Genomic DNA, 11,330 nt, shown 5'->3' with positions numbered 1-11,330 from the left:
TACAAATTTTGAAATTTTTCATGCCAACTAATTTTGTCTCAACTGAGTTATAATTTAGATACCCATTTTTCATTTTTGAGTATTAAAAAATATTCAATCTTCAGCTTAAAAAGAAAAAGAAAGAGAGACCCTGTGATTTTGTAAATCAAAATTTAACAGGGTATCAAACCCTAAAAGACTGTGTGAATCACTACAAGATGAAATCTTTTTTCAAAAATGGGGTGGAATACATGATCTGTAACGCAGACTTGCATGATTGATATGATACATTTTTGAAAGACTAATTTTTCGTATGATACTGTAAGTTTGGAATTCTCATTGCAACATATTTGAATTTGGACTTATTGGGATGTCCCTTTCATTTATTCACGATTAAACAAGAAAATTTAATTTTCTGTTTGAAAAAAAATTAGAATTTTAATTGAGCATATGCTATGTCCCAAGATATTAATTGGTATCAAGATTTTGGAATTTTCATTCCAACAATGTTTGTCCCATATGATTTATGATTGATTATTCAAGAACATTCAATCTTCTAGTTGAGAAAAAATTAGAAGTTTAATTGAACAAACATGCCCAAGATACTATTTGGTATCAATATTTTGGAATTTTCATTGCAACAATGTTGGTCCTGTTTGGATTATGATTGAGATATCAATTTTCTCATTCTTGATCATTCAAGAACATTCAATCTTCTGCCTAAGAAAAAAATTAGAACTTTAATTGAGCATACCATGCTATGTCCCAAGATACTATTTGGTATCAATATTTTGGAATTTTCATTGCAAATATGTTTGTCCCGTATGGATTATGATTGATATACCAATTTTCTCATTCTTGATCATTCAAGAACATTTAATCTTCTGCTTGAGAAAAAATTAGAACTTTAATTGAGCATACCATGCTATGTCCCAAGATACTATTTGGTATCAAGATTTTGGAATTTTCTTTGCAACAATGTTTGTCCCGTTTGGATTATGATTGAGATACAAATTTTCTCATTCTTGATTATTCAAGAACATTCAATCTTTTGTCTAAGAAAAAATTAGAACTTTAATTGAGCAAACATGATATGTCCCAAGAAATTATTTGGTATTTGGATTTTGGAATTCTCATTTCAACAATGTTTGTCCCGTATGGTTTATGATTGAGATACCAATTTTCTCATTCTTGATTATTCAAGAACATTCAATCTTTTGTCTAAGAAAAAATTAGAACTTTAATTGAGCAAACATGATATGTCCCAAGATACTATTTGGTATTTGGATTTTGGAATTCTCATTTCAACAATGTTTGTCCCGTATGGTTTATGATTGAGATACCAATTTTCTCATTCTTGATTATTCAAGAACATTCAATCTTTTGTCTAAGAAAAAATTAGAACTTTAATTGAGCAAACATGATATGTCCCAAGATACTATTTGGTATTTGGATTTTGGAATTCTCATTTCAACAATGTTTGTCCCGTATGGTTTATGATTGAGATACCAATTTTCTCATTCTTGATTATTCAAGAACATTCAATCTTTTGTCTAAGAAAAAATTAGAACTTTAATTGAGCAAACATGATATGTCCCAAGATACTATTTGGTATTTGGATTTTGGAATTCTCATTTCAACAATGTTTGTCCCGTATGGTTTATGATTGAGATACCAATTTTCTCATTCTTGATTATTCAAGAACATTCAATCTTTTGTCTAAGAAAAAATTAGAACTTTAATTGAGCAAACATGATATGTCCCAAGATACTATTTGGTATTTGGATTTTGGAATTCTCATTTCAACAATGTTTGTCCCGTATGGTTTATGATTGAGATACCAATTTTCTCATTCTTGATTATTCAAGAACATTCAATCTTCTGCTTGAGGAAAAATTAGAACATTAATTGAGCAAACATGCTATGTTCCAAGATACTATTTGGTATAAAGATTTTGAAATTTTCATTTCAACCATGTTTGTCCCGTATGGTTTATGATTGAAATACCAATTTTCTCATTCTTGATTATTCAAGAACATTCAATCTTCATCTTGAGAAAAAATTAGAACTTTAATTGAGCAAGCATGCTATGTCCCAAGATACTATTTGGTATCAATATTTTGTAATTTTCATTGCAACAATGTTTGTCCCGTTTGAATTATGATTGAGATATCAATTTTCTCATTCTTGATCATTCAAGAACATTCAATCTTCTGCCTAAGAAAAAAATTAGAACTTTAATTGAGCATACCATGCTATGTCCCAAGATACTATTTGGTATCAAGATTTTAGAATTTTCATTGCAACAATGTTTGTCCCGTCTGGATTATGATTGACATACCAATTTTCTCATTCTTGATCAATCAAGAACATTCAATCTTCTGCCTGAGAAAAAATTAGAACTTTAATTGAGCAAACCATGCTATGTCCCAAGATACTATTTGGTATTAAGATTTCGGAATTTTCATTGCAACAATCTTTGTCCCGTAAGGATTATGATTGAGATACCAATTTTTTCATTCTTGATTATTCAATAACATTCAATCTTCTGACTGAGAAAAAATTAGAACTTTATTGAGCAAACATGCTATGTCTCAAGATACAATTTGGTATCAAGATTTTGGAATTTTCATTTCAACCATGTTTGTCCCGTATGATTTATGATTGAGATGCCAATTTTCTCATTCTTGATTATTCAATAACATTCAATCTTCTACTTGAGAAAAAATTAGAACTTTAATTGAGCAAACATGCTATGTTCCAAATACTATTTGGTATCAATATTTTGGAATTTTCATTGCAAATATGTTTGTCCCGTATGGATTATGATTGATATACTAATTTTCTCATTCTTGATCATTCAATCTTCTGCCTGAGAAAAAATTAGAACTTTAATTGAGCATACCATGCTATGTCCCAAGATACTATTTGGTATCAAGATTTTGGAATTTTCATTGCGACAATGTTTGTCCCGTTTGGATTATGATTGAGATACCAATTTTCTCATTCTTGATTATTCAAGAACATTCAATCTTCTGTCTGAGAAAAAATTAGAACTTTAATTGAGCAAACATGCTATGTCCCAAGATACTATTTGGTATTTGGATTTTGGAATTTTCATTTCAACAATGTTTGTCCCGTATGGTTTATGATTGAGATACCAATTTTCTCATTCTTGATTATTCAAGAACATTGAATATTCTGCTTGAGAAAAAATTAGAACATTAATTGAGCAAACATGCTATGTCCCAAGAACTATTTGGTATCATGATTTTGGAATTTTCGTTCCAACAATTTTTATCCCGTATGCTTTATGATTGAGATATCAATTTTCTCATTCTTGATTTTTCAAGAACATTTAATACTCTGCTTGAAAAAAAAATTAGAACTTCAATTGAGCAAAAATCCTATGTCCCAAGATAATACTATTTGGTATCAACATTTTGAAATTTTCATTCCAACATTGTTTGTCCAGTATGATTTATGATTGAGATACCAATTTTCTCATTCTTAATTATTCAAAAACATTCAATCTTCTACTTGAGAAAAAATAAAACTTTAATTGAGCAAACATGCTCTATCCCAAGACCTTATTTTTGTATTAAGATTTTGAAAGAAATTTGTTGTTAGGATAATGGAGTTATACACGGTTTTGGAATTTCATGCCAACAATTTTTGCCTGTATGTTTATGAATGAGATATCTATTTTTTCATTATTGATTATTCAAGAACATTCAATCTTCTACTTAAGGAAAAAAACCTTAATTGAGAAAATGTGTTCTTTCTCAATATATTCAAAGAATTTTTTACTTTACTACAATATTGGAGTTTCACACAATTTTGGAATTTTCATTCAAATAAATTTGGGTGCTTGGTTCTAATTGATACATATTAGGACCTTCAATATTCAAGAACCTTCAATCTTCTGCTTCAAAATAAAGAGAACCTTCCATTTTGCAAATAAAAATTTAACCGGGTGTACCAACTCTAAAGGTCTGTTGATCATGGTTTGTTATGGATGGATGCCTCAATAACTGTAGAGCAAAAATGCAATTGATAAGTGAAACGAAATATTTTTTGATTATCTAAATATGAGGGATGGTAATTTACATGAGTGCAATAACCCCAATTTCAAATGCAAGTTGGATATACTTTTTCCATGATTTTTGTAAGGGATCCAAATGATGGATGAGGCCTTCATGTGAAAGCTAGTTGTTGCCTTAATACAATTTTAATGAGTTTTTATCCATAATGTAAAACATGGATGAGTACTTTGATATCTTGTGTTTTGATGACCTTAGTCCCTTTCCAATTGCATATGAAGTGATTTTGCAAATGAATATTTTATGAGCTGTGACTACTACTTATGAGTGTGTGTTATGATTGGCTATATGCTAGCTCTTACCTCTTATGACAATTATATTTCTGGTGATTTATCTAGTTGGTTGAAGCATTGGAATTGAACTGGAAGTATCTGTTATTGTTTGATTGTCGTAACTAGACTGGTATTTTTGACATTATCAAATATTTTCAGGAGCTGTTTTTATCTCTAAATGTTTTTGATTGCAAGATTTATTATGAAAGTTATTTGGAACATCTTATTTTGAGATATCCAATACATAGTTGTGATATTATTTTAATGACAGATAGATAGATATATATTTGTCATATGTGATGAAACAAGAGAATTGGAACCATGTGAAAACTGAAAGATAGACTACAAAAAGAACCTGCAGCTACCAAATGATGAATAGTTTGGGTTTTGTGTTTTGGAAGAATGCATACATTGGCAATTTGCATGTGCTAGCGTACACTCTAAGAACTTTGAATATGCTGTCAAATTTATCAGTTGAAGGATTTTGAATTCTGTAATCCATTCAATTTGTGTCGAATTGGACATTTTACCTGACACTTGAGTTCTTGACATTGAGTATACTATCAGGTAATGCAGCTACTTTCCCAACATGCTAGATTAATGCATATCATTCAACCTTTTCATAAAACACTTGATTCATCTATTGCTGATTTCTGCATTCTCTTTCTTTTGCTTTTCTTATTTTATTTGAGGCCTTCTAATTTTTCTAAGCTACTGACTACAAATATATACCAAGAAAAAAAGAGAGAATGCCGTTCTTTTTGTTGTTTCATATTTTACATTATGGATACATCAAATTTATGTCACTTTTCTCTTTTCTCCTTTTTATATTCTACTCGATTGATTTACGAGTCACTTCTCCCATTTCTTTATGTCCCTTCGATATTTTAAAGCGGTTTTGTCCCTTCAATATTTTAAAGCGGTTTTGTATCGTTGTCCCTTCGTTTTTTAGAGCGGTTGTTATGTCGTAGTCCCTTCGATTTTTAGAGTGGTTGTTATGCTATAGTCACTTCGATTTTTAGAGCGTTTTTTTTACCGTACTTGTATAGGTTTCTAAAACGGTTGTTATGCCGTAGTTCCATCAATTTATGAGTGGTCATAGTACCATATTGTGAGTGACTTTAATCGTCATATTGAGAGTGCCTTTAACCGCCATATTGATGGTATAATTCTAGAACGATTTACTATAGTGCAGTTGAACTTCGATACAGTGAATCTGAACTGTTTTATCCTAGAGACTTTGTGATTGATAGTCTGCCTTGCACAATTAGGGTTGTGCTGTGAAACGTCTTCAATAGAACGAGATAGTATGCGACTCAACCCAATAATATCTTTGATGACATAAAGTGATTTTTAAACATTTTTTCGAAACTCAAAAACAACAATTCGACGTTTCTTTCTGCTATGTCAATCGAAGAGATTGTTGGATTTAGTAATGTTGGCTCTGATTTCAATAAACTGTTTGAGTTTGAAGCAAACAAAAAATGATAAGAAAGCTGAAGAATGAACCCATGGGAGAAGAATGATAAAATTATATTTTTAATGGACTTGCTGATGATTTGTATGACTAATACAGTTCCAACAATACGACTAGAGATGTTTGAGATGTTCTGAATAAGTATGTTGTGAGTTGTTACCTAGAGTATCAGATGACCAATGACAGATTTGTGGAGGCACACTACCGTAAAATTCAGAAGATAACTCATGAGATCATCTATTTAGGTACGTCACTCATGACATATTTAAATTAAATGTTGAAATTTAATATGTTTCATTCTGTTTGAATGTTGAAATCAATAAAATGTCTCTTTCTGTTTACATATTGTGTGATTTTAATTTTTGACATGTTAGACTATGTGATGTGAACACATTTGATTTCAAACTTAAGTAACTTATGTTTAATTCTGAGTTATTTTTAAATGATTTTGAAAAATTTGATTTTTGCAGTCAATCTAAAATAACTAAGCATTCACATAAATCAATAGTTAGAGAATCTGAACCTTTAGACTTAATATACTCTGATATATGTGAACTTGATGAGACATTAATCATAAATGGGAAGCGTTATTTCATCACTTTTTTTGACGATTGCTCTGATTATACTTTTATATATCTAATGAAAAATAAAAATGAAACGTTTGACATGTTTAAGATCTTTGTAATTGAAATTGAAAATTAATTTAGTAAAAAGATTAAGAGGTTTCGTAGTGATAGAGAAACATAATATGATTCTAGTTTATTTAATGAGCTTTATAAAATTCAAGGAATTATACATGAAACTACTGCACTGTATTCACCTGAAATGAATGGTAAAGCTGAAAGAAAGAATATAACTCATACTGAACTAGTTGTTGCTTTTATGCTTAACTCTGGTACTGCATTTCACTGGTGGGGAGAAATTATTTTGACTGTTTGCTATGTTTTGAATATAGTTCCTAAATCTAAAAACAAAACATTTTCGTATGAGATAATGAGGAAAAGACAACACAATTTGTCTTATCTTCGAACATGGGGCTGTCTGACATGTCAGAATCCCCAATCCCAAGCGAATTAAACTCGCTAGTAGAGTCTATTAATGTGTATTCATTGGGTATGTAGTAAACAATAAAGCGTATATGTTTTATGACCTAAATGCGAACGTGATCATAAAATCAAATGATATTGACTTCTATGAATATAAATTCTCTTTCAAATCGAGAAATATTGGGGGCAGCAAACCTAGTCAAGTTAATGTGACAAGAAACACTTGAAGCGACAAACAATGCGAAACAAAAACTCGAAGGTGTAAGAGTTGCTAAAAATTATGGACCCGGATATGCGACCTATACTTTAGAAGAGGATCTTACAAATCTTTAAGAAGTTTTGTCATCTTTGATGCAAATTTATTGCAAAAAGCAATAAACTATGAAATGAATTTTCTAGAGTCTAACAAGACCTTGCATTAAGTAGACTTGACTACTGGTTGCAAAACAATAGGTAGTAAATGGATCTTGAAAATGAAACTAAAATCCAATGGAACTGTTAATAAATACAAGGCACACCTTGTAGCCAAAGGTTTTAGACAAAGATAAAATATAAATTTCTTCGACATTTTTTCACCAGTCACTAGAATAACATCAATTAGGGTGCTTATATCACTTGCGGCTATTCATAAACTGGTGTTACACCATATAGATGTTAAAACAACCTTTTCAAATGGTGACTTAGAAGAAGAAATTGTGTTTGTTGAGTCTGTCATTTTTTTTCTTTCTTTTTCCTTAATCCAATCACCAACTCTTATAATAATATATGTGTAGATCTCGCTAAGCTATATATTGTCACCACTTTTACTTTCTCTTATATCTAATCGCAATGTATAGGATTAGATGCTTTTTTTGTTCATGATTCAAATATGCATTAATGCCTTATTGTTATTACCAACGGAAATTGTGCATTCAACATTTATGAATGAGTTTTGCATGCAAAAATTGAAACAAAATAAAATGTGTGATTTGAGTATCATAGATAAATTGAAAAGGAGAAATTGAGAGGAAAATTTTGTGTGTTGTTTTTTTTATAAAATACTATTGGGTATCAAGATTTTTGAATTTTCATTCTAACAATGTTTGTTCCGTATACTTTATGATAAAGATAAAAATTTTCTCATTCTTGATTATTTAAAAACATCCAATATTCTACTTGAAAAAAAAATTAAAATTTTAATTTAGCAAACATTATAATTTTCAATTTAGCAAACATCCAATAAGATACTATTTGGTATCGAGATTTTAGAATTTTCATTCCAATAATTTGTCTTGTATGCTTTATGATTGAGATATCAATTTTGTCATTTTTGATTATTTAAGAACATTCAATCTTCTGCTTGAAAAAAAAATTAGAACTTTAATTGAGCAAACATCCTATGTCCCAAGATATTATTTGGTATCAAGATTTTGGTTTTTTCATTCCAACAATATTTGTCCTGTATGCTTTATGATTGATATATCAATTTTCTCATTCTTGATTATTCAAGAATATTCAATCTTCTGCTTGAAAAAAAAATTAGAACTATAATTAAATAAAAATCCTATGTCCCAAGATGCTATTTGGTATTAAGATTTTGGAATTTTCATTCCAACAATGTTTGTCCCGTATGCTTTATTATTGAGATGTCAATTTTCTCATTTTTGATTATTTAAGAACATTGAATCTTCTGCCTGAAAACAAAATTAGAGCTTTAATTGAGCAAACATCCTATGTCTCAAGATACTATTTAGTATCAAGATTTTAGTATTTTCATTCCAACAATATTTGTCCCGTATGCTTTATGATTGAGATACTGATTTTCTCATTGTTGATTATTAAAGAAAATTCAATCTTCTGCTTGAAAAAAAAAATTAGAACTTTAATTGAGTAAAAATCATATGTCCCAAGATACTATTGAGTATCAAGATATTGAAATTTTCATTCCAACAATTTTTGTCCAATATGCTTTATGATTGAGATACCAATTTTTTCATTCTTGATTATTTAAGAACATTCTACTTCTTCTTGAAAAAAAATTAGAACTTTAATTGAGCAAACATCCTATGGACCATGATACTATTTGGAATCAAGATTTTTGTATTTTCATTCCAACAATGTTTGTCCCGTATGCTTTATGATTGAGATATAAATTTTCTTATTCTTGATTATTTAAGAACATTCAATCTTCTACTTGAAAACAATTCGAACTTTAATTGAGCAAAAATCCAATGTCCCAAGATACTATTTAGTATCAAAATTTTGAAATTTTCATTCCAACAATGTTTGTCCCGTACGCTTTATGATTGAGCTGTCAATTTTCTCATTTTTGATTATTAAAGAACATTTAATCTTCTGCTTTAAAAAAAATTAGAATTTTAATTGAGCAAACAACCTATGTTCCAATATACTACTATTTGGTATCAAGATTTTGATATTTTCATTACAACAATGTTTGTCTCGTATGCTTTCTGATTAAGATATCAATTTTCTCATTCTTGATTATTAAAGAACATTCAATCTTGTGCTTGAAAAAAAATTAGAACTTTAATTGAGCAGACATTCTATGTCCCAAAATACTATTGAGTATCATGTTTTAGGAATTTTATTCCAATAACATTTGTCCCGTATACTTTATTATTGCGATACCAATTTTTTCGTTCTTGATTATTCAAGATCATTCAATCTTTTGCTTGTATAAAAATAGAACTTTAATTGAGCAAACATCATATGTCCCAAGATACTATTTGGTAATTAGAACTTTAATTGAGCAAACATCATATGTCCCAAGATACTATTTGGTATCAAGATTTTAGTATTTTCATTCCAACAATGTTTGTCCCATATGCTTTATGATTGAGATACCAATTTTCTCATTCTTGATTATTCAAGGAAATTCAATCTTCAGGTTGAAAAAAACTTAGTACATTTATACAGCAAACATGCTATGTCCCAATATACTATTTGGCATCAAGATTTAGGAATTTCCATTCCAACAATGTTTGTGTTGTATGCTTTATGATTGAGATGTCAATTTTCTCATTCTTGATTATTCAAAAATATTTAATCTTCTCCTTGAAAAAAAAATAGAACTTTAATTGAGCAAATATTTTATGTCCCAAGATAATATTTGCTATAAAATTTTTGGTATTTTTATTCCAATACTGTTTGTCTCGTATGCTTTATGATTGAGATACCAATTTTCTCATTCTTGATTATTAAAGAACATTCAATCTTCTCCTCTAAAAAAAATTAGAATTTTAATTCAGCCAACATCCTATGTCCCAAGATACTATTTGGTATCAAGATTTTGGTATTTTTATTCCAACAATATTTGTCCTGTATGCTTTATGATTAAGATATCAATTTTCTCATTCTTGATTATAAAAGAACATTTAATTTTCTGCTTGAAAAAAAAATTAGAACTTTAATCGAGCGGACATTCTATGTCCCAAAATACTATTGGGTATCATGTTTTTGGAATTTTCAATCCAATAACGTTTGACCCGAATGCTTTATTATTGTGATACCAATTTTCTCATTCTGATTATTCAAGGTCATTCAATCTTCTGTTTAAAAAAAATAGAACTTTAAATAAGCAAAAATTATATGTCTCAAGATACTGTTTGGTATCAAAAGTTTGGAATTTTCATTCCAACCATGTTTGTCTTGTATGCTTTATTATTGAGATGACAATTTTCTCATTCTTGATTATTCAATAACATTCCACTTTTATGCTTGAAAAAAATTAGAACTTTAATTTTGCAAACATGCTATGTCCCAAGATACTATTTGGTATCAAGACTTTGGAATTTTCATTCCAACAATTATTGTCCTGTATGCTTTATGATTGAGATACCAATTTTCACATTCTTGATTATTTAAGAACATTCGATTTTTTGCTTGAAATAAAAAATTAGAATTTTAATTGAGCATACATTCTATGTCCCAAAATACTATTGGGTATCATGTTTTTGGAATTTTAATTCCAATAACGTTTGTCCCGTATGCTTTATTATTGCGATACCAATTTTCTCATTCTTGATTATTCAAAATTATTCAATCTTTTGCTTGAAAAAAAATAGAACTTTAATTGAGCAAACATCATATGTCCCAAGATACTATTTGGTATCAAGATTTTGGTATTTTCATTCCAACAATGTTTGTCCCGTATGCTTTATGATTGAGAAACCAATTTTCTCATTCTTGATTATTTAAAATCATTCAATCTTCTGCTTGGAAAAAATTAGAACTTTAATTGAGGAAACATCATATGTCCCAAGATACTATTTGGTTTCAAGATTTTGGTATTTTCATTCAACCAATGTTTGTCCTGTATGCTTTATGATTGAGATACCAATTTCTTCATTCTTGATTATTTAAGATCATTTAATCTTCTGCTCTAAAAAAAAATTATAATTTTAATTGAGCAAACATCATATGTCCCAAGATAATATTTTGTATCAAGATTTTG

This window comes from Cicer arietinum, chromosome 6 (assembly GCF_000331145.2).
Source record: "Cicer arietinum cultivar CDC Frontier isolate Library 1 chromosome 6, Cicar.CDCFrontier_v2.0, whole genome shotgun sequence".
Taxonomy (NCBI): Eukaryota; Viridiplantae; Streptophyta; class Magnoliopsida; order Fabales; family Fabaceae; genus Cicer; species Cicer arietinum.
Note: the sequence above shows the minus strand (reverse complement) of the source record.